Below are 26490 nucleotides of genomic sequence, written 5' to 3'. Positions count from 1 at the left end.
TTGTGAAATTGGTCCTCATTCACATTTGTTGAATGGTTGTATTTCCTCTTGTGTATTACCTCTTTACATATGTATACCTCCACATTTATGGCTGTTCATTTCAGCACTGAGATTGCTAGTCTATCCTGTAAAATTAATAAGCATGCCACATGAGTTTGTATATCTTACTACATAGGCTTGAGTTATACTTCGGGCTGTCTAAAATAGTTAAAGAGATGGGCGTTTAGCCAAACACTTGAATTCACCTCAGTACCCTGGTTCAATCCCCAGCTCTGGCCCCTGACTCCAACTTACTACTAATGCAGACCCTAGGAGACAGGAGTGATGGCTCAAGTAATTGAGCTCCTGCACCCATGTGGGAGACCTGGTTGAGTTCCCAGCTCCCAAGTACGGCCCTGGCCCAGCCCCAGCTATTGTGGACATTTTGCAGAGTGAGTCAATTCATGGGAACTCTGTCTCTTCATCTCTCAATAAGTAAACAAAAGTAATTCATAATTTACCTTGTACCATATTTAGTGTGTCATATTTAATATTAAGTATCACATTTAATAATCTTGATGTCTCAACTATTTAAGAAGAATCTAGTGATGATAATTTCATGGTTCAGACATGATCAAGTTTGTAAATTATGTGTGAAATTTCTTAAACCATTATTACTGACCTAATTTAGACTGATTTTAGGATGTAGAAAGCCAAATTTAAAAGTCTTCAACAGTTTCTTGCCACATGTGAACTAGTGGAGCTTTGCACACATCGCCCATTGTCCAGGAAAACCTCAGCACGCTCTCACCCTGTACAAGGCGTGTTTCTCTGAACAATGGGCGATGTGTTCACATTCTTTGATAAGCCCAATGAGTCTCCTCAAAAGGGGTGGGGGTGGAGAAAAAGGTGAGGAAAAATCTCTTTGAAAATTCTTTCTAACCATGAGAAACATAAGAAATTTTTCAAAATAACAGGCTGGTATAAAAACTTGCTGAACAAAAATCAAACTAAGAAGAATCCAGAAGTGAAGTGAGAAAGGCAGACCTTTGGCTTGTGGGGTGGCACACTGGGCTGAGCTACCACCTGTAATGCCAGCATCCCATATGAGTGCTGGTTCGAGTCCCTGCTGTTCCACTCCCCATGGGGCTCCTTGCTAATATACCTGGGAAAGCAGCAGAAAATGGCCCAAGGATTTGGGCCTCTGCAACCCATATGGAGCCCAGGATGGAATTCCAGGCTCCTGGCTTCCCAGCCCTGGCTATTGTGAACATTTTGGGAGTGAACCAGTGGATGGAAGATCTCTTTCTCCTTATCTCTCTCTAACTCTGCCTATCTAAAAAATAAAGCTTATATTTTATTTATTTGAAAGGCAGAGTTACAGAGAGAGGTAGACAGAGAGAGAGGTCTTCCATCCACTGCTTCACTCTCCAGATGGCCACAGTGGCCAAAGCTGTGCAGATCCGAAGCCAGGAGCCAGGAGCTTCTTCCCAGTCTCCCATGTGGGTGCAGGGGCCCAAATATTTGGGCCACCTTCTACTGCTTCCCCAGGCCATAGCAGAGAGCTGGATCAGAAGAGGAATAGCCGGCGCTGCCATAACTCAATAGGCTGATCCTCCACCTGCAGTGCCGGCACCCCAGGTTCTAGTCCCGGTCGGGGTGCCGGATTCTGTCCCGGTTGCTCCCCTTCCAGTCCAGCTCTCTGCTATGGCCCGGGCAGGCAGTGGAGGATAGCCCAAGTGCTTGGGCCCTGCACCCCATGGGAGACCAGGATAAGTACCTGGCTCCTGCCTTCAGATCAGCACAATGCGCCAGCCGTGGCGACCATTGGAGGGTGAACCAACAGAAAAAGGAAGACCTTTCTCTCTATCTCTCTCTCTCACTGTCCACTCTGCCTGTCAAAAATAAATAAATAGATAAATAAATAAAAAGAAGAGGAATAGTCAGGACTCGAACCGATGCCCATGTGGGATGCCAGCACTTCAGGCCAGGGCTTTAACCTGCTGCACCACAGCACCAGCCCCTAAAATAAATCTTAATAAAGAAAACTTTTAGAGAAAAGCAGGGAGAGTCACATTAAAATCAAATGGAAAAATGTACAAGTCTGATAAGAACTGGCACTTCTGTCTTGGAAGCCACTTTATTATTCAACAAATAGTAAGGTACATATGTAGCCCCTGCAACCAACAGTTCCACCCTAAAGAAATACACCATGGAAGACAGTGACCAGAATGTTCATGGAAGCTGTATTTGAACATTAAAAAAATAAAAATAAAAAAAGGCTGACAACATCCCAAAGGACTTCCAATAGATTAAAGAAAGTGTTTCCATACTGGGGGTATTGTACAAGGATGAAAATCACGTATACTCAAATGTGTCAGCAGGAATTAATCTCTAATGTAATGCTGGGGTCAAAAATAAAAGGATGTGGTGTGTGTGTGTGTCTGGGTTGTGTAAATGTCTATGCCATTTGTACACAGCCAAAAAGCAAACAAAAGATTATTATCAGGAGATAATAGAGTGGAAAAACAAGAGCATAGGCAAAATTAATTCAGAATTTAAGCTGTTAATCACTTCCTGTCGAGAATACAACTGAAGAGAGGCAATGAGTGCTTCCAGGTTCCAGTCATGTCACTCGCCTGCATGTTAAGTACGTATGTGTTCCTGTTACAATTTCCCAAAATGCACATATACTTTGTGTAACAATCTATTTTTCTTTCTTTTTTTTTGTGGGCATTTGAGGAACAAACCAGCAGAAGGAAGAGATCTTTTTCTTTCTTTCTTTTTTTTTATTTAATGAATGCATTTTTACAAAGATACAACTTTAAGAATACAGTGGTTCTTACCCCATTCCCCCTCACCCCGCTCCCATCCCACCTCCCATTCCCTCTCCCATATCCTTCTTCATTATGGATCATTTTTAGTATGACTTTTATATACAGAGGACCAACTCTGTGCTAATCACAGATTTCGACAATTTGCCACCACGCCCACACACAACACATGGAGTACAGTTTGGGGAGAGAATTTGCAATCGATTCTCATATTACAATTCAATAGGGACAGAGGTCCGACCTGGGGAGCAAGTGCACAGTGACTCCTGTTGTTCCTTTAATAATTAACACTCATTTTTATGATGCCAGTGATCATCTGAGGCTCTTGCAATCGGCTGCCAGGGCTATCGGGGCCTTTTGTGACCACAGACTCTGTCGGTATTTGGACACGTCCATAAACCAAGAGGATGTTCCCTTCTCCCTTCAGAGAAGAGTGTCTCCTTTGATGACCCTTCCCTTCCTCTGAGGTCTCACAGAGATCTTCCCTGTAGGATTTTTTTTTCCACAGAGTCTTGTCTTTCCATGTCTGAGATGCTCTTGCAGGCCTTTCAGCCTGACAAGGAAGCCTTATGGGTTGATTCTGAGGTCAGAGTGTTATTTACTGTGAAAGTCATTCTAGGAGTCTGCTCTGTTGACTGCTTCCATGTTGGTCCTTCCTTCCTTTTTTAGTTCTATTATTTTTACTGGTTACTTGATGTTATTTATGTCATCCCTTTTAAACTTAGACCAGTCTAACTGTTGCCTTTAACATTTAATATCATTGTAACAGTGAAGATGGTATTTATACCACCAATTCTTATGGGTTTGGAGCCCCATTAGTTCTTAGGCTGCACCCTGAGAGGTGAGTCTATATGCCTGTATGAAGAACTATACTGTTTTACAGTTTTAGACTACCTCCTCCATCTCTTATTCCCTCCCTTGTTTTTAACTGGGATCTCTTTCCAATTGCTTTAAAATACATATATAATTAACTCTGTTACATAGAGAGATCAGCAACAATCTGTATTTCAAACTTTTATTTATTTGAAAGGCAGAGAGGCAGAGAGAGAGAGAGCGAGGGAGGGAGAGAATCTTCCAAACACTGGTTCATTCCTCAAATGCCTGTATCAACTGGGGCTGGACTAGGCTGAAACCAGGAGCCCAGAGCCCAATCCCAGTCTCCCACATGGGTGGCAGAGATCCAAGTAACTGAGGCATCTCAGGGAGCGCACTAGCAGGCAGCTGGATCAGAAGCAGAGATGGGACTTGAACCAGGGAGCTCCGGTATGAAATGTATGCATCCCAAACAGTGGCTTAATTGCTGTGCTATGGTACTCCATGGAGTTAATGTATTTTGCTTCCTTCCAGGTAAGACTTTGGTAGCACAACAGTGGTTTTTAACTCTCAGATTCTTTTGCAGAGGCTCTCTGCACTTAACCAAGCATCAGAGTTGTTCTGGCAACCAAGGTCCACCTGCTTAGACCAGTTTTCAGATGGTGGATTTGATTGTGCAACTAGCACTTAGTTTCTTCAAATGACAGATGATGTGAGCATGCCTTTATTGAACAGTACAAAGCAGACGGAGTGTTATTTAAAAAAAAAAAAATTTTAAAGATTTGATTTGAAAGAGTTACACACTGAGAGGAGAGGCAGAGAGAGAGAGATTCTTCCATCCACTGGTTCACTCCCTGATTGGCTACAATAGCCAGAGCTGCGCTGATCTGAAGCCAGGAGCCAGGAGCTTCTTCCTGGTCTCCCACATGGGTGCAGGGGCCCAAGGACTTGGGCCATCTTCTATTGCTTTCCCAGGCCATAGCAGAGAGCTAGATCAGAATTGGAGCAGCCAGGACTCAAACAGGCGCCCATATGAGATGCTGGCACTGCAGGCGGTGGCTTTACCTGCTATGCCACAGTGCTGGTCCCAGAGTGTTATTTTTAATTTTATTTCATGTTTAAAAATTTTTTATAAAAGTAATTCAAAAAATTATAATTAGAAAAATGATAATTGGAAAATCCAGTATTGTAGATAAAAGAATATTATGACCTTACAGGAATAATACAGCTTTTCAAAAATTACTGACCAGATCATGCCCAGGACTTTAAAGAAAGATTTCATTCATAGATATTGTATGCTAATTCACAATACTTTTTTTTTTAATAATTCAAGATATACAATATCATATGGCTTCATCATTGCCTTAAAATAGCCTCTTGGTGGTGAGAATTCTGTTTTTGCAACCCAAGCCATCAGTGCAATTGATAGCCTTTGTGTATTTCAGATGGACGTGTTCCACCATGGGAATTCCCTTGAGGCCACAGCACAGTTGAGAGAGGGGACTTCCTTATCCATGCCACACCCACCCCACCTCCATTTGCAACCTCATCAAGCATATGGTGTAGAATGGAGACAAGTCCTTTGAGAACGGACTTAAGAAATAGCAACAATGCATCTCACACTTCTATGAAAATTCAAACACTGAAATTTGTTCAAATATTACTCCAGGCAAAGTTGTTACTTAAACATTGAAGGTATTAGACTTTCATTGCAGACTTGAGGAAAACAAAACTGTCATAATCTGAACTATACCTCTGAAGCAAATGACTTACTGTGTTTTAAAACCTGGAATGATTCCTTTTAAGATACATGGGAGGAAGCCCCACTAAAAACTATTACTGGGTGCAAAATATTTATTTTATGTCTACTTACTGCCATCTGCTGGCTAGGAAATGTTATAACACTTGTCATGAAATGACCTACAAAAAGTGCTAAAGCCCTGGGTGGCACCCGTTTTCACACAAAAATGCAAAACACCAAGAGAACTCTAGGGTGTGAATTGCACTTCCGGGTAGTTGTGACGGCTGTCCGTGGAGAGGACCTCTCCTGGCTCCGCCCTCCCTCCCCCACCCCAGCTGCGGGCCCTGCAGCCCATCTCCCTCTTGTGCCCCCGCTGCACTCTTGCTTTGGTGCCCGCCTCCCTCAGGATCATTGACTCCAAGCAGCAGACCCTCAACTGTTGCAACAAGGGATGGCTCCAAATTGCCAGCCACTCTTTCCCCAGACTGTGCTCACACTGTCCCCACCTGGGCCTGTTGCAATCTCAATGTTCCTCCCACTTTCTCCCCTTTCCTCCTTGGCATCTCTCCTCTTCCTGGAGGCAGGTTCTGGCCATGCCCTCTGTGCTAATGCCACCCCATGTGTCGTATTTTTGATCATCTAAAAATGATCTGTTAACCTTTGAAAGTCTCTTACCGAGCTGTGAACTACTGAAACCTAGGATTTGTGTTTTGTTTTCTACCCAGTATAGTATCTGGCACATTGTACGTGCTCAGTAAATGTCTCACAAAGGAATAACATGGAAAATAACTGGCTGGTGATTCCATTGGGACACTTCTACTGTTTGCCGTCCCTAAAATACAACTGAGTTATCCCCAAAATGGATCAACATTTTCTTAATTCTTTTTTAAGTATCCAACAGTGTACTGACCGCTCTGGGGACCAAGTTCATATATTAGCATGTAAATGAAGATGACTTTAATCCTTGCTTTACCATTTACTGACTGAGCAATGTATTTGATATTTTAAAATTTCAGCATCTGCAAAACGGAGATATTAAAAATGCCTCCCTCAAAATGTTGTTTTTAAAGAAAATAGGTTATAGGGCCTTCAAAAGCTCATGGAGAGGGGCACGGGACTAGGCTGCACGTCCCCAAAGCTAAGCGCCTGGATCTGTCTGAAATGGCGGAGGTGGAGGAGACACTGAAGCAACTTCAGAGCCAGAAGGGGGTGCAAGGGATCATGGTGGTGGACACGGAAGGCATTCCCATCAACAGCACCGTGGACAACCCTACCACCGAACAGCACGCCACCCTCACGCACAACTTCATCTTGAAGGCCCAGAGCACCGTGCGTGAAGTGACCTTCCTTCGAATTCACTCCAAGAAAAATGAAGTTATGGTTGCACCAGATGAAGACTACTTCCTGATTGCAATTCAGAATCCAGCTGAACAAGCCATTCTCTTGGATCCACGTCATTCCTTAATTTAATGCCACCCCCCCCCCCAAGTAATAGTGTTAATCATGTCAACCAGCTGGAATGTGGAAATGGCCTTGCAGCCCACTCAAACCAATCCATGGCCGGGGGGGGGGGCTGCCAGCCCTGCGCACCCCACCCCACCCCAGGGGCCCCTCTACTGTGCCAGCCACTTCTGGAGTTCCTGGAGTGGACCCGCTTTGCTCACTTCCGGTTTTGGAGCAAGAACTTGTGAGAAGCCCACACCCAGTTTCCTTCTGACCTTCACATCATCTTGTTCTTGAAAAAAGCCTGTTTTTCTTTAACAAAAAATAACCAAATGCTAAGAAAAAAAAAGCTCATTGGAGAATGTGTATTACGAAAATAATATGTATAGATTTCAAAACTTCAGAAGTTTATATAAAATTTGTGCAGATTTCATATTATTTGGTATAATATATAAATATATAAAGTCTTCACTGAATTATACTATGTACATGACCATATAACCTTCTTTCTTGTTATGATCACTGTAATGAATTCCACATTTTGTAGCTTTTTTTTAAAGATTTATTTTATTTATTTGAAAGTCACAGTTACATAAAGAGAGGAGAGGCAAAGAGAAAGAGAGAGGTCTTCCATCCACTGGTTCACTCCCCAATTGGCCACAATGGCCGGAGCTGCACTGATCCGAAGCCAGGAGCCAGGAGCTTCTTCTGGGTCTCCCACGCAGGTGCAGGGGCCCAAGGACTTGGGCCATCTTCCACTGTTTTCCCAGGCCATAGCAGAGAGCTGGATTGGAAGAGGAGCAGCCGGGACTAGAACTGGTGCCTGCCTATATGGGATGCCGGTGCTTCAGGCCAGGGCATTAACCCGCTGCACCATAGCGCTGGCCCCCATTTTGTGACTTTAATATCTCTCTTCTCAAGAAAAAAACAATGTAAAAGTACCACATATGAAGTGAAGATAGAAAATGTTAAAAATTATTACTTGTATATACTGTTTATATATATACATTTTCTGAATAATTTAAGGTATCTCTTTCGAATTTATCTTTAAAAATTTTAAGTGTATAGGTACCTGTATGTGGATGTATGTATGTGTAAAGAGTGTGTATGACATTCCATAAATTTAGCGAGAGAAAGAAAGAAAGGTAGGTATGCAGTATGTAGTCAATAAAACAAACAGGATTAAAATGTTCCAATATTTGAAAAAAAAACCTCTTTTATTTTTATTTTTCCATAAAGTTTTTGAGGTCCTCTTCTACGCGGAAAGCATGGGAGGTCGGTGGGAGCTCACTGAGTCCCTGCTTCTTGTTGCGGTTGCTAATGTGCAGGAACCAGCGATTTAAAGATCCACCCCGAGCAATTACTCTGGGTGGGATTTCTTCTTCCACTCAGTCATTTGCTTACTCTTCCAGGGCTGTGTGTCCCCTCTGGATTCTAGGATCAGTATTTCACTGCGCCAACGTGGGGCGAGGAAGGGTGCTTCATTATGACGCTCTCTCTCTAACAAGGGCTAATTCATACTGTAATTTTAAGCAGCCATTACGCTGGGAAAAATGCACATGGCCTAAATGCATGAATGCATAGCTTCTACTGCAAGAGAACTGGTTGCTACAGCGTCCTGGTATCTTGTGTAGCTCTAAGATTTAAAGTCACTTTGTGTTTACTGGGGTGGGCTTATTCTCCAGGTATAACACAGGAAACAGAGCAGTCCCGGGAGCCTGGCTGCTAACCAACTTCTCACCAGCGCAGACACAGCCAATCAGAAAAGGCAAGTAACTGCTTCTCAACTGGAAAGCAGTCCAACTACCATCAAGCACGTCTATGTTGGTGTATAAATGTCACAGAGGTGCAGAGGATGGGTCAGGGTTTATTTTAGAGGTAGTCTGTTAATGTTTTCCCAGACTCTTTCTTTTGTAGCACACGATTTGCCTTGTCAGAAGACAAAAAGGCAAACAAGGGCAAAGTTCGTAGCTCGGCCCTGATACATGGTCGGATGGCTCTTTTTCCCACCTCCCACTGCCAGCACTGAAACACGGTGAGTAGAAGGGGAGGAGTGGTGACAGACGGAGATGTGCAAGTTTGGATTAGGAGGATGACTGTGTGGCCAGCCCTATGTTGGAATGGCTCTCAGAACTTCTCACCCAAGTGACTGGCTGGAACTCTGATGGGGACGGTCACAGCAGGGCATATGGGTTACAAGACCAAGCTCTCAGAGCGTCCAGGTTGGGGGTTCAATTCCACCCAATCTAGCTTTTCCACTCTGCTCCCTGTATAGACCAGAGCTTTACCATAGCACAACAGATTTTCCCTGGGCATTCTTTTCCCAACTTCAGCCTCAACTTCAGAATACTTTAGCCAATGCCATTTCTCACATTAGATGATCTGTAATTGTGGGTTACTAGCTTATATGAAATAATATCTCATCACAGACTGCTGTACTTTTAAATCTTTGGACACACACAGTGTCACAGAGGCATGAAGAGACTCTCAATGGGAGACATTTTTTCTTCAGAACCACTTCCCCCTACAGGAAAGCGAGTAAAATTCACCATAGCAATGACAAGAAATCAGGTGTTGTGACAACTGTCTTTACTGTTTGAGACTATAGTGATATCATATTGAAGATCAATATGAAAGTATAGCAAAAGTATGCAAAGTTTTTTTTTTTTTTTAACAAAGGTTGACTCTTTTGTTCTCCAAATCAGAAACATAAGCAGGCATGCAATTTCGGCTTCCTGGATTAAGTCTCCACCACACTAACACGGACTCCCATTCCAGCATCTACGACATTTTAGTGCCTTTCACTCTCTGCTCTCTTCACTTTCCTTAGGGCTACAAAACAGGCTTAATGGGGGAAGCAATACCTTTGCATGCACAAGATATAGCTCAAGGCCTGGCTCTTTATACACAACTCGGCAAATGCTTTCAGAGTAAACGGATACAAACAGAGCCCACCTGCCTGAGGACTCCAGACTAGGCAAACAGAAATCAAGAAGGCCTTGAAATAGAAAGGTGAAAAGGAACTGAACATCTCACACCATTGCTTTGATGGAGTCAGCTCCTTCATGCCCCAGGTTCGCCTTTCCTGTCCGCAGCTACTTCTGCCTTGCCTGACCAACAGGAGGCTGCTCTCACCGACAACTACTCTTGCTGGAGGAGCTGTCAGGGTCTTTGGACTCTGAAAAGCCTGTGATCCGGGTATGACTCATGGGCACCAACACATTATTTCAGAAGGGGAGAGGAGGAGCGGTTTAAAATAGACGGGAGGAAACCGGTCAAATCAGCTGAAGCTTTTCAATGCAGGTGCAAAATACGTGTGCTGTGGAGCTCAGGGGCTGCCCGTCTCCATGGGACGCCTTAGAAAACAGATGAAATCACAAAAATACTTATTGTTGGGAAACACGAGTAGTTTAAAATGGATGGAGAACAACTGTACAGCAACACAGCATCTTTCAAAAAATAAGATGTCCATTCAAGCTTTTTCAAGCAAGGCCCTCCAAAAGCTTATTACTGATTCAGTTTTCCTCTTTTTAATGATACACTTAGGTCCTGCATCCAATCCAGCTGGACTCAGGTAGGTACCTTGTAAGCCCCTCTTCGGTGGCTGAGGACAGAGAGGAACATTGTTAGAGGAAAATGATGGACACAGAGAACTAAGCCTCAAAACCATGGCACCACTGTGCTCCCAGAAACTGTGGCACCAGCTGTGGGAAAAACATGGGTTTGGGATGAGCTACCTGGGCTGTAGGAAACAGGTAGGCAGACACTGCTAGAATGCAAAGCTCTTTATACATCATATGCTTTAATCTTCAGAACATCTGTGTGAAGTCATTCTAGAGATGAGAAAATTGGGTCTTAAGAGATGTCAGATGCCTTTTTTTTTTTTTTTTTTGGACAGGCAGAGTGGACAGTGAGAGAGACAGAAAGGTCTTCTTTTTTCTGTTCGTTCACCCTCTAATGGCCGCCACGGCTGGCGCACTGCGCTGATCCGAAGCCAGGAGCCAGGTGCTTCTCCTGGTCTCCCCTGGGGTGCAGGGCCCAAACACTTGGGCCATCCTCCACTGCCCTCCCAGGCCACAGCAGAGAGCTGGCCTGGAAGAGGGGCAACCAGGACAGCATCCGGCACCCCGACCAGGACTAGAACCCGGTGTGCCGGCGCCGCAGGCGGAGGATTAGCCTAGTGAGCTGCGGTGCTGGCCTAGATGCCTTTTTAAAAGACTCCCCTGGAAAAGGGCAAGACTTGGCAATCAAGTCAGCTTTGGGTCTATCCTATCCTATCCTATCCTATCCTAACCAAACGCAAATCAGGGGAGGGGACTGGACCTAGCTTTAAGAGGCCTACATCTTAAATGTGTTTCATTCACAGCTCTGGCTCCCAAGTCCAGCGTCCAGTTATTGCAGACCTTGGGAGGCAGCAGACAACGGATGGCTCCAGCACTTGATCCCCTTCCCCCATGGGGGAGATCTTGGCTGAGTTCTGAGCTCCTGGTGTCAGCCTGGCCACGCCCTCGCCATTTTAAACATTTGGAGAGTGAATCAATGGACGGGGGCACTCTCTCTCTCTAATAAATAAATACACTGAAGTGTCCTAGATGGAAATCATTTACCTAAGAGGACACAGAATTGGATGACTGACTCCTCACCCCAAACCTGAAAGGAGGAGAGCTGACACGGGAGGAAACTGCCGCTCAGCATCCATGGAACAGGGGGGTGGTGTGGAGGAGCAGGGAAATGGGACCAACTCGCTCACAACAGGTTCTCTCCCTGCCAGGGGCTCCCCTCTGTCCTGGACAGGCAAGTCTGGGCTCAACACGAGCCTCTTGTCCCCAGGAAGAAGCTGGGGCATTTCCGGAACTCTCCTTTCTGACTTGGGTATCTTTTTAAAGGAATCAGGAATTAGCCAGGGGAGGCAAGCAAGGGCCTGTGAAGATGGAATGGGAGTTTGAGGAAGATCAAGGATAGGTTAGGCAGCCAGCCTGAGGCAATACAGGCACGGGACCTCTGGTATGCGATGCGTCAGGGTTCCCAGGACTTGGGTGCAGGGGGAAAGTGATGTTCAACTCAGACTCTATCTCGAAGGTTTTCTTCCTGTCAAAAAGCAGCGCTTTGTAGAAGACCTCTGTCCACCACGGTGAGAACCCTGCTGCCCCTGACCTAGCAGGGAACCTGCGGGGTGCACCCCATAGCCCACAGCTCTTGCTGGACCTGAGGGTTTCTCCACCCTGGGTCATGGGCTCTGCTCGTGCCTTTGGTTTGGCTTCCTTTGGCTTCTACCGGAGGACTTTTCAGGGCCTCAAACGTGTGAACACCAATTGTGAATCACGGAGGGTAGTGGGGAAAGGGGGAGATGCAGCTTTCCTAAAAATAAGAAAAATCAGTCTTTGTTTAGAAAGCGCGTGTTACCGTCTTAGGGAACTGGTGTTCTGTGAAAGACGCTTTAGGAAATCTGCTCTATGCGTATCTCTGCCTGCCTCAGGACTACATAGTGGCTAATTCGCTGAGACTGTAATTTCTTTCAACCGTAAGCCAAATAATAAACCAGATGCAGCATCTGGGCAGCCTTCCCTACTCCCAACACCCGGACTTTCCTCTCCTACTCCTCCCCACCCCATTGCTCTCCTCTTCTCTCCGTCCTCTTTCTCTCTCCTCCTCCTCCCATTTACTATATAGGTATCCTGGGAACAAAGGAAACCTAGAGGACAGAAATACACATTTGGCAATGATTGTTTTCACTGGACTGTGACTTTATAACAGGCAAAAATAAGAAAAAAAGGAAACTTAATACAATCAATATTTGGGATAAATGTGTTGATTTAATTCATGAAGCATGTAGCTGTTAAATGGAAGTACACTACATGTACCCCAGGAATGAAAAAGATGACTTTTTAAAAAGATTTATTTATTGCCGGCGCCGCGGCTCACTAGGCTAATCCTCCGCCTAGCGGCGCCGGCACACCGGGTTCTAGTCCCGGTCGGGGCGCCGGATTCTGTCCCGGTTGCCCCTCTTCCAGGCCAGCCCTCTGCTGTGGCCAGGGAGTGCAGTGGAGGATGGCCCAGGTGCTTGGGCCCTGCACCCCATGGGAGACCAGGAAAAGCACCTGGCTCCTGGCTCCTGCCATCGGATCAGCGCGGTGCGCCGGCCGCAGCGCGCTGGCCGCGGCGGCCATTGGAGGGTGAACCAATGGCAAAGGAAGACCTTTCTCTCTGTCTCTCTCTCTCACTGTCCACTCTGCCTGTCAAAAAAAAAAAAAAAAAAGATTTATTTATTTAAAAAAGTTACAGAGAGAGATAGAGGGAGGGGGAGAGACAGACAGAGACAGAGACAGAAACAGAGACGGAGAGAGGACATAGGATGCTGAGGTTCCATCCCCTGGTTCACTTTCCAAATGGCCACAACAGCGAGGGCTGGGCGAGGCTAAAGCCAGGAGCCAAGAGCTACACCAGGGTCTCCCACATGGGTATAAGGGCCCAAGTACTTGAGTCATCTTCTGCTGCTTTCCCAGGCATTTTAGCAGGGAGCTGGATGGGAAGTGGAACAGCCGGAACACAAAGCTGCACTCATATGAATGCTGGTGCTACTGACAGCAGCTTAACCCATTATGGCTCCAATAACTTGTTTCTGCCCAGGGCACAGAACCTCAGTGCTCCTGTACCCCAGGAGGTGCCACTTGTGTGTTGTCCTATGTAAGTGGCCCAGGATAGGGCAGCCCTGAGTTCATCCTTCATAAAAATGACTCCTTTTCTCATTCTTTATACCTCTATACCAATCTCTGTGGAAGAAGTAGATGAAACGTAGAATTCTTACAGGGAATGTTTACCTTAGCATAGAAGCGGGAAGGGAAGATCAGCTGGCACTCAGAGCACATGTGTTTTTCCTATGGAGCCAGGCAGTGTGAGTCCAGGGCCTGGGCATAATCCATCAGGCCCAAGCAGCACTCAGCAGGCAGGCTGCATGGCACCAGCTACTTCTGCAATGCTGCTTGTGTGCAGTTCCAACATCGCCTACCAACTCCTCGAGGACTGGCAAGAAAGCCAAAGCTGGCAGCCGGTGTGGTGCCACCTTTCCATGCCAGAGCCACCTGCACACAGCACGGTGCAGAAGACAAGACAGAAAACCTGGCTCCTGTAGCCTGGAAACTGGCAGCAGTGGTGCCCATCCATCGCACTCAGCCCTGGCAACGGGGAGTTACAATGGGAGGAAGGGAGAAAGAGGGGGCCCAGATCAGCAGATGGGCTTGTCGGGGGGTACTCCATTTTTCTCTGCTCCCCAGGGCCAACCACAATTGTCTACATGGTACTGCCTTCAATGGTCGAGTTTATCCTTGCCCTAGCATCACTGAAAAATCCCTGAGTGGCCTTGGAAAGTGACTGCCTTTGGATTTTGCAGCACAATGATCTACTCCAAAACACAAGTACTAGTATCGATTGTTACTGTCTTTCGCTGATTTGGGGGTTGACTGTATTCCACAAGGTACTTTTTGGTCTTCACGCCATGACAGGTGAGATAGTATCTGGGACTTGAGTTCACCTGAAGGCCACCTTCCTGTTCATAGGATCTGGTGCCCAGCTTGGGAACACCTGCACAGCTGGCAGCTGGGACATGCAGGGCTTGGGCTCTTCCCCCATCACAGTGTGGCCCCTCCCTGGGGATTCCTCAGGCTGGCTGATTCTAACAGAGGCTCAGGCTCCGAAGGCACCTGTCCTGGAGAGAGGCAGGTGAAAGTCAATCACCCTCTGTGATCCAGTCTCAGGCACTCAGACAGTATCACTTTTCCCACACCAGATTCACAGAGGTGGTTAAAAGTGTGCCCATTCTCCAGTAGATGGAACATGGATCCCATTCTTGATGGGAAGAGTACCAAAGACTTTATGGACATTCTTTGAAACAGCCACAGAGTCTCAGTTTCTCCATATGTTAAATGGGAGTAACAACACTTCCTGGACTGGATTTTTCAAGGGTAAAAGGGAAAAGTTGGGGCTAACAGAGTAATTTATGTTTTTTGAAAAGTCAGGTGCGGTCAAAACACAAGAGACAGAAAAAGTTGTGGGTGCCGGTTCAAGTCTCAGCTGCTCCACTTCTGATCCAGCTCTCTGCTAATGGCCTGGGAAAGCGGCAGATGGCCCAAGTCCTTGGGCCCCTGCACTGTGTGGGAGACCTGGAAGAAGCTCCTGGCTCCTGACTTTCGATCGGCCCAGATGGCTGCTGCAGCCACCTTGGGAGTGAGCCAGTGGATGGAAGACCTGTCTCTCTCTCTCTCTTTTAACTGTGCTTCTCAAATCAATCAATCGATCTTTTTTAAAAAAGTTGTATTACAATTCTCAAATGGCACCATTTTATAATATTTCATTGTCTCAGACACAGTTTCTTCACTGGCATCCTTCTCTTCAATATACAAATCACCTGAATTGTAAAAGTATACTTTCCCCAAAGGAGCAACAATAAAGCTACCTTGAATGAAAGAGAATTGTAGCCTGAAGCATTTTTTTTTTTTGTTTTTCCCCGAAACTTCCCTTGATCTAAATAAGGCTGTCCACCACTATTTGTTACACCCATTCCCAAAGCTCAGTGACTTGCAAATATTGCTGCATGTTGCTGTGTGTTTATAGTGGAAAGAACTTAAGAACAAAAATGAGTTGTCACTGGCTTATTCATCATTGCATATAAAGGTTACCTTTACTTAATTGGTATATATAAGATAGGTTAACAATTTTTATCCTGTACTCATTTAAACTGTTTCACCAAAAATAATTAATTGTACTCATCTATTAGTTAAGGGTTTTTGTTGCAAACATTAAGCACACACACAACCTAGTCTGAGGAGGCTTAAACAGAAAAGGGAAATGCAGGGTGCCCCCAGCACTTGAGTGCTGAAACATGGCTCACCCTAGGGAGGGTTGGAACCAGTAGTGGGGGGAATCTGCATTCTCCAAGATTCTTGCATCCTCTCCCCCTCCTGTTTCACTGTGTCTGCTCCACCATTCTTTGTGCAGACTGATTTTCTTTTTCCTACCTTTCCACTGCCCTGACAAGCTGGCAAGCAGAAGTGGCTGCCTCATAATTTTCTAGTTTGAGTCTTCCGTTCGTTCACAGGCTTGCTCACACCTCGTTAGCTGCAGGTACAGACTCTTGAGAGACACAGTATGTGTGGCCCTGCAGGGGTCAACATTCATTCAGGGGCAAGTCACAGAACACAATTCTGCTTCAGGCTGCGGGGCTTAGGTGGAGACATGGGGGCTAGTGGGGAGAGCCTCAGGAATTCTTTGGGAAATGAGTGACATTCCAGAAGGTGCCTGGTACAACTAATCTACTCACATTTTCCTATTCTAGTAGGCTGAAGGGTGGCACTTATGTTTTATTTGTCTTTAACCTCAACATCAAGTCCACTGGGTTGTTCTTAGGTCCTTGAGTTCCTAGAAAGTCCCGCACGGTGTTTACAGCCGCACTGCCTAAGTAACCACTAGAGTCTGGGTGCAGACTTTGAGATGCTTGTGCTAATTAGCACAGTAAATGGGATTTAAGTCCATCTTGATGATCTGAAATGTAACCAAAAGGCATATGTTGATGTTTGAAAACAAAGTTCCATAACATAACTTCTCCTCTTTGATGAAATAACACAAAATGCATTTTAGGTGGGAACGGACTGGGAAAACAAAGAGGGCCTACTAACCAAGGGAAATTTGTGGACCTAGCATTTAGCTATATAGTTGTGTCTTAGGTTTTAATCTAAATAATGCTTTTATGGGTTGAAACCAAACAATGTATGTCCTGGTATCTGTAGGCCAGAGACACAGTAGGGCTTTATGAAAAACAAATTCATTTGAAACGAAAAAGAAAACAATGTGGAGGTGGACTGCTGGAGGAAGATTGAAGGCAGGAGGAAAACGGGCGATGGACGTCTAGTAATCAGAGCTAGCCTTCCTCCACGGGAATCAAAATCACAAACCAGCCACTTCTAATCAAAGCATCACAGGCTTTCTGCACTGGGTGGCACTTCAGGAGTCACATACTTCATCCCTCCTGGTGTCATTAAGTGATCTGACCAGGGCCACACAGCTGACCTGGAAGGGCCGGCAGGAAACACGCAGAAGTCCTGGGAAAAGTGGGCCCCCGTTTGCTCCTTCAAAGAGGGACAATCTCGGCCAGGGCTGAATCCATCTTCTGTAACGCTATGGGTTCAGGGACTTACGTCCTGTGATCTTGCCAGGCAGCATGCGTCCCATAGCTTCACTCTGCGGGCCCATCTGCACCTCTGTGATGTGTCTGCTTTCCCGCCGGCTCCTCTTCCTGCCTGCTTTTCCAGGAAAGCTCTAAGCTGGGAGGCCTGACACGCACTGCTGATGCCTAGTTTCATGCACTTTCCAGCTGCCTTTTCCAACACAATTATATAAATATCTTCCTGCTCAGGTTTATTTTCCAAGCCAATGGTTCCCCACCCTGGTGGTGTCACAACACACTGAGGTACTGCAGTGGGCTGTCAGCAGCGGTGCAAGTCATTTGTTACTAACAATAGAGTTCCAAAGTCTGCGAAAGAATTACTTTTAAATGTATAAATTAAAGAGAACTCACAGTAATCCTATGATACGCCACACTCCATTGCACTGAATGTACTTTCTTCGGAAAGCTTGTGATTGTAGGATGAGCTCTTGTGACCTTCATTTTTAATAAGCAGTTTTTAGGGGATAGGCACTGTGGCATGAGCGCTAAGCGTCCTATTTCAGAGTTGTTGTGATAATTAAACAATTAACATATGTAAAAGATTTCAAATGATACCCAGAACTTGGGAAAGGCAAGTTTTGTAGAAGCTGTCATATTTGCTATGATAAAGCTTTTCCCTTTCCTTGACGTTCTATCAGTTGTCTTGTCTTTGGGCACAAAGAATGAAATGTCTCATTACTGTATTGAATCACACCCATACATAAATATGTAGGTGGCCTACGCCTGGATTTCTTTTGTTTTCATGATGCTTAAAATTCCATGAGGCCTCTTCCTTGGCTGGTTCCCCAGATGTGTCTTGTGCTCCGGTAACCCCAGGAAAAATGGGATTTGGCACAAGGAGCTATCTCCAGAATATTTTGATTCTTCACTGGCTCTCAGACTTGCACCTTGATTCATTTCTCCCTCCCTGCATCCATCATTTTCAGGCTCTTTATGTTTCTGGCTAGTTCAGAGACAAGAGGAGGGGAGATTCCTGTTCAGATTGCCAGAGCTACAGCTGAGCTGGGGCCTTGGAAATGACTCCTTGGCACCCCGGCTGGAAGTTCCAAACTACTGCTCAGGGTACCTTCTGTGCCCTGCATAAATTACACTAGCATTCACGACCTGATCTATGTGGCTACAAAAGAGGAGCCAGAGGGGCCAATGCCAGGGACAAGGTCCCACCTTTGTTATGTAAAACCCACTTCCACATTTTGCTTTGTAATCTGCGACACACCCTGCATTCCTTGTCATCGCATGACTTTGGGTTTTTACCTCATAGTCTGTGTAAAGATAAATTAGCATAAGTCAAACCTGTAGTATTATAAGGAGTAAGAACAGGGGTCATTTCTTCTTTCTCCGAAGCTGAAGCTGAGGGTCTCAGCCTCCACACTTAGCTGGCGGAACTTCTGAAAACACAGATGTCTTTCTTTCCTGAGTGAGGGCTGAGCATCAGCATTCTCCAAGGCCTCCCAGGCAGGGTGAAGGTTGTCAGCACTGAAGGATGAGAGGGGCAGGCCTGCGGGAATCCACTGATCAGTCATGGGTAACCCCCTTACCCCTCTTCAGGTTCCAAGAAATGGCCGAGTGATGCCAAGACTCTAACAGCTCTGAAATATTGCAGTTCCACAAATCCCAAAATAACATGCTTGCGTAACCTATCAACAAAACCTTAGAAATAGCACATGGCGTATTGTTACCTGTTTCATTTTCTTGGCAGTATTTTATGATCTATTTCCAAGATACATCCTTGTTTTAAGATTTATTTATTTGAAAGGCAGAGTGATGGCGGTGTGGGGGGGGTGAAACGGGGAATAGCTTTCATCTGCAAATAGCCACAACAGCTAAGTCTGGACCAGGCTAAAGCTAGCAGCCAGGGGCTCCATCCTGGTCTCCCACATGGCTGGCAAGGGACCCAAGTACCTGGGCCATCTTCTGCTGCCTTCTCAGATGTACCAGCAGGAAGCTGGGTCAGAAGTAGAGCAGCTGGCACTTGAACCGGCACTCTGATATGAGATGCCAGCCCCTCACAGATACATCTTAAGGCACTAAATAAGAGTTATTATGGATGTTCAGCAGGTATTCCTTCAAAAAATAAGTTAGCAAATGGAGGAAGGTAAGCACTGTGAAGGTAAATATTGTTTTCTTCATAACTGCTACAATCAAGATTTGTTTGCTTTTCTTGAATGTGTCTGTAAGTGTATAATTATTAAATATTAGTAATGGAAGAATTTGAGAAACCATTTATTTGCCCAAAGAATACAAAACAGGAGCAAAACTTAAAAATTAACTTACTGAAGAGGGGTATGATTTCCAAATGCTCTAAGTAGATTCTTTAGAGTAAGTCTCAAACCGCTGTCAAGGCGAGCATTTTGCAAGGTGTGATCAGGAGCCACATGCAGCACAAGCCCTTGGCTAGGCCCATCTCCCCAAACTCCTCCCTCTCCAGGCACAGGAGCCAGTAATCTACATTTTAAGTTTCCAAGGTATTTTGCTTTTTTTTTTTTACAGCAGCAGTGTTGTCTTTAAATTACAATTGTACAGGGTCAGTGTTGTGGCATAGCAGGAAAAGCCACTGCCTGTGAAACCAGCATCCCATATTGGCACCAGATTGAGTCCCAGTTGCTTTACTCCTGATCTAGCTCCCTGCTAACGACCCAGGAAAAGAAGCTCTTGGCTCCTGGCTTTGGCCATTATGGCCATCTGGGGAGTGAGCCAGCAAATGGAAGATCTCTGTGTCTGTCCCTTTTACTCTGTAACTCTGACATTCAAATAAAAAAATAAATCCTTTAAAAAAAAATAAAAGGAAGAAAAGAAATTCACAACATGTAATCTTGCAGAAAGGCAAACAAGTTTTTTTAAAAAGATTTATTTACTTATTTGAAAGGCAGAGTTAGAGAGGAGAGTTGGGGGGTAGGGGAGAGAGAGAGATCTTTCATCTGCTGGCTCACTCCCTAAATGGTCACAACAGCCATGGCTGGGCAATGAGCCTTGAACTCCATCTGGGTCTCCTACATGAGTGGCAGGGGCCCAAGCACTTGGGCCATTTTCCACTGCCTTCTCAAGTACATTAGCAGGGACTGGATCAGAAGTGGGGCAGCAATACTCCAACCAGTGCCCATATGGGATACCTGTGTCCAAGCAGCAGCTTAACCCGCTGCACCATCCAGTCCCTAATATGTTAAACGTTTGCACAGAACTTGCTGAAGAGTAGAAGGAAAGCAACTTGCCAATCAGTGTCTTTCATTTTCTTGGCTGGAATGAGCTTCAAAGATGGCCAAGTGCCCTGGTTGTCCAGGATGACCACAGAGGGCTGCATTCAGGCATTCTCTGTTACATCAGGAGACTCGCAGCAGATTCTCCATGCAAGTCTAACTCCTTTGAACAAAATAATATCACAGGTTAAAATTCTGAAACTGACAATGAAGAAATTGTGTGTGCTCCATAAATGACTTCTAATGACTTTTTTAAAAAGGTTTATTTATTTATTTGAAAGTCAGAGTTACACACAGAGAGGAGAGGCAGAGAGAGAAAGGTCTTCCATCTGATGGTTCACTCCCCAGATGGCTGCAATGGCCGGAGCTCTGCCGATCTGAAGCCAGGAGCCAGGAGCTTCTTCCAGGTCTTCCACATGGGTGCAGGGGCCCAAGGACTTGGGCCACCTTACACTGCTTTCCCAGGCCATAGCAGAGAGCTAGACTGGAAGAGGAGCAGCCGGGACTAGAACCGGCACCCATATGGGATGCCGGTGTTTCAGGCCAGGGCGTTAACCCACTGTGCCACAGCGGCGGCCCCCATAAATGACTTCTTAAAGTCCCAGTCCTATTTATTTCATCATGGTTGATGAAAAAAAGAACAAATCAAGCCTGAGTGTGAAGGGCAGTGCTATGACAAGCTGCCAGAGAACCCTCTCGTGGGTCAGTGCCAACTTGGCCACGAGACTGTTTTAGGTCCAAGTGTGACTCAACTCTGCACAAGGCAAGACACAGCATTTGGACCAATCTCTGGGTGGGACTGCTGTGGCTTCTCTCGTGAGAATGTGGAAATTCTGACTTCATTCTCTGAACAAGTGAGTACTGAGAGAGGCTTGGCGTCCCAAACACCACTGGGCCTAAAGCCTCATTAACATCACTGCATCCATCCCCAGTCACCCCACACAGAGGCAGAGATACCAAAGGCATGGGTGGGAGCCCATGATATGTGCAGTAACAGGACCAAGAATGGGCCGTGTGCTCAGATAATACCTCTTCTCCCTCCTTTGTCCATGGCACCCAACAATCCGTTTTGAGCCATTCACAAAAGAGGGAGATAACTTTTATCTTTCTGACTCCCAATACTCTCATGAGCTCAGGAGCAATGGCAGTTGGGTCATGGCTCCTTCAGAGGCTGCCCAGAACCCACCAGCACATCCCTCCCACAGCTCCTAGGAACTTGTGTGGTGCACACTGCTCTGCAACAAGATGCCACAGCGAGTGCACGAAGGATTTCACTGCACTTTGCACGGGGCTCTTGCTGGAGCAGCCTGGGCTCCTCCAGACACAAGGGCCACTAAGTTTAGCTGCAGAATCAGCTGCTGGAACCCATGCCAGTCAGTTTTCTCAGGAGAGCCAAAGACTCCTTACCTGTTGCTCCGCCCTAATCTGTCACCTGCTGCAAATGAGCACCTTAGCAACATAACACTTCTTGGCAGGTAAAAGTGAGAAACCCACTCACTCCAGCAATGCTGAGCAGTGTGTGTAATTTGGGTCATCTGGAGATGGCAATGAATCATCTCCAGCTTTTCCCTTAAGCTTAGTTTCCTGAGACCAAAGTAGGATTTGTGGCATTAACCAAAGGGAACTGAATTAATACCTGTGTGGTAAGCAAAACAACTACACCTCATAGTTTTTAAATGTCTGCAAGATGAATGTAAAATAACTATATTTTAGCAATATATAGTGGAGGGGCCAGCACTGTGGTGCAGTGGGTTAAGCCATTGTCTGCCATGCCTGCATCCCATATAAGCGCTGGTTCATGTCCCAGCTGCTCCACTTCTGATTCAGCTCACTGCTAATGTGCCTGGGGAAACAGCAGAAGATGGGCTAGGTACTTGGGCCTCTGCCATCCATGTAGGAGACCCAGATGGAGTTATAGGCTCCTGACTTTGGTCTGGCCCAGTCCCAACTGTTTTGGCCATTTGAGGAGTTAATCAGTAGATGGAACACCTCTCTCTCTCTCTCTCTCTCACTCACTCACTCACTCACTCTTCCTGTAACTCTGCCTTTCAAATATATCAATTTTTAAGAAAATATATATATAGCGGACACTCTGAAAGGTTATACTTAAACTAATCATTAAGAATTTGTTGCATCAAACAAGGTTTGATTCACTTACTTATTCAAATTGTTATGGACTATGCATGGGGATACAGCATTGCCTTCATGGAACTTAGGGCTAATTCACAGTCCATGCATTTCAAATGGAAAATGTTTGCTCAAAATTGACAAACGAGGTGCAGTCCACTAATCACACCTTCCTTCCAAGGAGCTCACTTAACCTTTCAGCTGCCATGCTCTCAAGGTTCTACTCAAAGCCCATCGCACCTTCCCTCTCCTGGTTAGAGGAGAAGCCACCAGGTCCCTGGGCTTTCCCCCCATGTTGTCCCGTGGCTGCCCGCACCATTTGCTGGCAGTTCCTGTCCTCAGAGCACACCCTCTGGCACAGTGTTGAAAATCCATCAGCCTCTTGCTCAGGAAATGTCGCTAGTCTCCTACTTCCAAGTTGAAAGTATATCACTCATTAAGGCTCCGAATCTCAATCAGCCTTTGCTTCCTACTATGTACTGCAGAGGGTGCTGTGGTGTGTCACCCGGACGCCCCCTCAGGTCCGAAGTCTGTCTTTCAGATGCGGGGGGTGTGGTGGCTGAAGGCTCCCTAGAGTCCCCCTTGGTAAACTGCTCCTGGCGGAAGGGACGTGCCTCGCAAGGTCTTCCCCGTTCACCAGAGGCAGCAGCGTCAGCTTGGCTGTGTGGCTGTCCTCATCCAGGACCCCTGCTGCAGGCTGCACGCTTCTGAAGAGCAGTCCACTTACAGCGCTCCCTGTGGGCTGGGCTGCAGTTCTGCTTCTCTCACCCCAATTCCAGCTTCCTCATTCCCTCACGGGCTCAGAGATCCACAGTCCAACAGAGAAGTCAACTACACAGGCACTGAAACAGCATAGTTAGCAATGTGACAGGAGGGGTCTCCGTTACTAGATGTGGGCCCAGGGAGGCCAGGGAGGAGGGAAGTTCCTGCCAGACTTGAGTTCTCAGCTAGAGCTTCCAGGAGGAGTGGCAGGGGGTGGACAGGACGGCAGTGTGGCGGAGCTTAAGGACAGTGTGTGACTGACGTGCAGGGCACCAGACCCTGGGGATGGTGGGGATGGGGCTGGAGGAGCAGGAGCAGGGGCGTGGCAGAGTGCACGATGGCCCAGGAAGCCACGTCCAAGAAGCTGGCAGTGCTGAATGGTTTGTAACACACACGGTCACAGCATCAGATCTGCAAGTTAGAAATGGTTCTCAGCAAGACTGACTGGCAGCCAGAAAGATCCGAGGGCACAGTGAGTAGATGCTGAAGGCCGTGGGGAAAACCGCATGGGTAACAGCAGAGGGTGGGAAGGAACGCAGTGATCTGAGGGCAATCTGTGAGAATCACCAAGATTTTGAGAGTGAACCGGTGCTGGGCATAAGGTAAGGAACAAGGATGACTTCTTGGATGAGGGACCAGGGGAACAGTGATGGCATTTGCTGGGATAGGAGACTGGAGAAGTGGGTATGGATTTCTGGGTTAGAGGTGCCAAAACGCCATCCCAGTGTAAGTGCAGAATGGACAGTTGGGTATGGGAGTCTGAGGCTCAGGGAGGACAGCTGGGCTGGGGACACAGGTTTGGAAGGCTCCAACAAAAAGACAGTAATGAGACTGCCCAGGGAATGTACAGTAGAAAGAAAAGAGGCCAGCTTTTGAACTCCAAGGGACATCAACATTTGTGAACAAAAGGAGTCTTTGAGGGAGACTGGAATAAAGCAGCCGAAGAGATCACGAAACCTAAGTGTTCAGGTCAAAGAGACCGAAGGACACGAGTGGTCAGAAGACAAGATAGGTAGGGACTAGTGTGTCCTGTGAACCTAGCAACAGGGGGGGGGGGATTAATGATCTGGTCAAGAGCAGTGTTGTGTTGTGTGTGTCAAGATGCAGACATCAAACTTCTGTGAGCCCAAGAATGACTGAGAAATCAGTCCGGAGACAGCAAAGTGACTCCAGGAAATCTCTGGGCCAACAGACACAGCAGGTATAAGGAGCTTGATCAAGAATGTCTAGGAGGGGCCAGTGCTGTGGCATAGCACGTAAAGCCACTGCCAGCAGTGCCAGCATCCCATATGGGCGCTGGTTCCAGTCCCGGCTGCTCCACTTCAGATCCAGCTCTCTGCTATGGCCTGGTAAAGCAGTGGAAGATGGTCCAAGTCCTTGGGCCCCTACACACACGTGGGAGACTGTGAAGAAGCTCCTGGCTTCGGATGGACATAACTCTGGCCATTGCAACTAACTGGGGAGTGACCCAGTGGATGGAAGACCTTTCTCTCTGCCTCTCCTTCTCTGTGTAACTTTCAAATAAATAAATAAATCTCTATATAAACAATGTCTAGGAAGGAAGGGAGTGATAGGTGGCTGCCTTGGGAAGATGTTTGGGGGAGGGGTCTTACTTAGATTGATTTGGTCATGCTTAAAACTGTTGGAAGACAGCCAAAGAGTGGAGAGGGGAGAAACAGTTTGCAGGAAAAGGTACCAAGATGGCAGGATGGGGTGGGCCAGTCCCTGGGACAGAGGTTGGCTGGGGATGGAAGAAGGGCTCCTGCTATCATGGGAGGACAGGAAATCGTTGGATGAGTTTGTAGTATGGAGCAGCTCCTGATGATGAAATCGTTGGATGAGTTTGTGTATGGAGCAGCTCCTGATGATGATGTCCAGTTCCTCCTTGGAGTAGGAGGAAAGCCTGTTCCTGGAAGTGTGCAGGTAGTGACAGGATGGTAGGTTTAAAAGACTAGTGGCCCAGTTGGGGCGCCGGATTCTGTCTCGGTTGCTCCTCTTCCAGTCCAGCTCTCTGCTGTAGCCCGGGAGTGCAGTGGAGGATGGCCCAGGTCCTTGGGCCCTGCACCTGCATGGGAGATGAAGGAAGAGCCTGGCTCTTGGCTTCGGACTGGCGCAACGCGCCGGCCGTAGCGGCCACTTGGGGGGTGAACCAATGGAAAAAGGAAGACCTTTCTATCTCTAACTCTGCCTGTCAAAAAAAAAAAAAAAAAAAAAGACTAGTGGGCAGATGCCATAACTGCTGTAGAAAATGGGACCAGAACATGGAAGGTGGCATTCAGGGTCCAGCCGCTGACAGAAGCTAATGTCCCACAGGGTTTCCTGCCTTCAAGTGGTAGGGCTTCCTTAGCTGTCTGGGTGTAGACCCAAAGTTGGATGATGAGATTTTTCCATGCGGGAAGGATTTTGCAGGAATGGGAGGTGGGTTCCTGGCACAGAGGCTGTGGTGATGAGTAACACAGAGACTTGCAGGCACTGGCAGTTAGGATGTTTGAAGTGTAAAATGCAGAGGCAAAGCCAGATTGGGGTGATGGCAAACTGCAGGATGAGGCAGCAAGAGTGGGTGGATGGCACGGAGGAGTTCAGGTCCCTAGAGATGAGCATGCCAAGGAGGTGAGAGGCCCGGTACTGACTCCATTCCTAGCACTGGCCAGAACTGGGGGGTTTGGGGGGTAGTGAGAATAAATGATGGGGGAGGGAAGGCTGATGGGCAAGGTTTGAGGACACCAATGAGGAAGAGTACGAGACTCGGAGTTCAGAGGACCTTTCTTTTTTTTTTTCCCCTGGGCCCAGGTTTATCAAAACCCTGAAGCCTACCCCAGACCCGTCTACACCCCAGACCCATCTACCGGAGGTGTGGCTGCCAGTAACTGGCCTCTCTCCACAGCAAACAGCCCAGGGCACCTGCCGGCCAAAGCAAACAAAACAGAAACGTCTTTGCAGCAGGTGCAGGTGCTGAGTGAGCATCCATCCCTAACCCGAGGATGTCCACTCCAGGCCCATGCAAATCCCCCCAGGCTTCCACCAGAGGACCTTTCTAAGGAGGCAGAAAGTAGCTCTAAGGTGGCAGGGGGTGGAGCTGGGGGAGAAGGAGCCTCTGGGAAGAGTCAAGAGGTGGAAATGACAGGGAAGAGCTGAGCACATCAGGTGAAAGCCACTGACCTCGGGGAGGGAAAGTCGGTTGGAGGGAGCAGCTGAGGGGGAGTGGGTAAACTGTGTGACCCGTGCAGGTGCTACCCTGGCTCCTGGGGAGAGCCGACGGACCAGGCGATGTCTGAGGGAAGGAGTCCAGAGTCCTGCTCTGCACCTAGGGGTGAGGGAGAGGAGGTCTGGGGCTTCTGGCAAGGAGGTGGCAGAGGCATGAGGGATGCACACACAGTCTGG

General features: G+C 46.9%; 1 pseudogene across 1 annotated transcript; it reads left to right on the top strand.

Annotated features, from left to right (window-relative positions):
* The first annotated feature begins 405 nt into the window (after positions 1–405).
* Positions 406–8021, top strand: LOC108177225 (dynein light chain roadblock-type 1 pseudogene; annotated as a pseudogene). Its single transcript, XR_016222618.1, has one exon. The product of XR_016222618.1 is annotated as a dynein light chain roadblock-type 1 pseudogene (transcript).
* The last annotated feature ends 18469 nt before the right edge of the window (positions 8022–26490 follow it).

Source organism: Oryctolagus cuniculus, chromosome 16, assembly GCF_051225735.1.
Source record: "Oryctolagus cuniculus isolate XC-2025 breed Fujian yellow rabbit chromosome 16, ASM5122573v1, whole genome shotgun sequence".
Lineage (NCBI taxonomy): Eukaryota > Metazoa > Chordata > Mammalia > Lagomorpha > Leporidae > Oryctolagus > Oryctolagus cuniculus.
The sequence above is the reverse complement of the archived record's forward strand: the minus strand, read 5'-3'. Positions and strand labels throughout refer to the sequence as shown.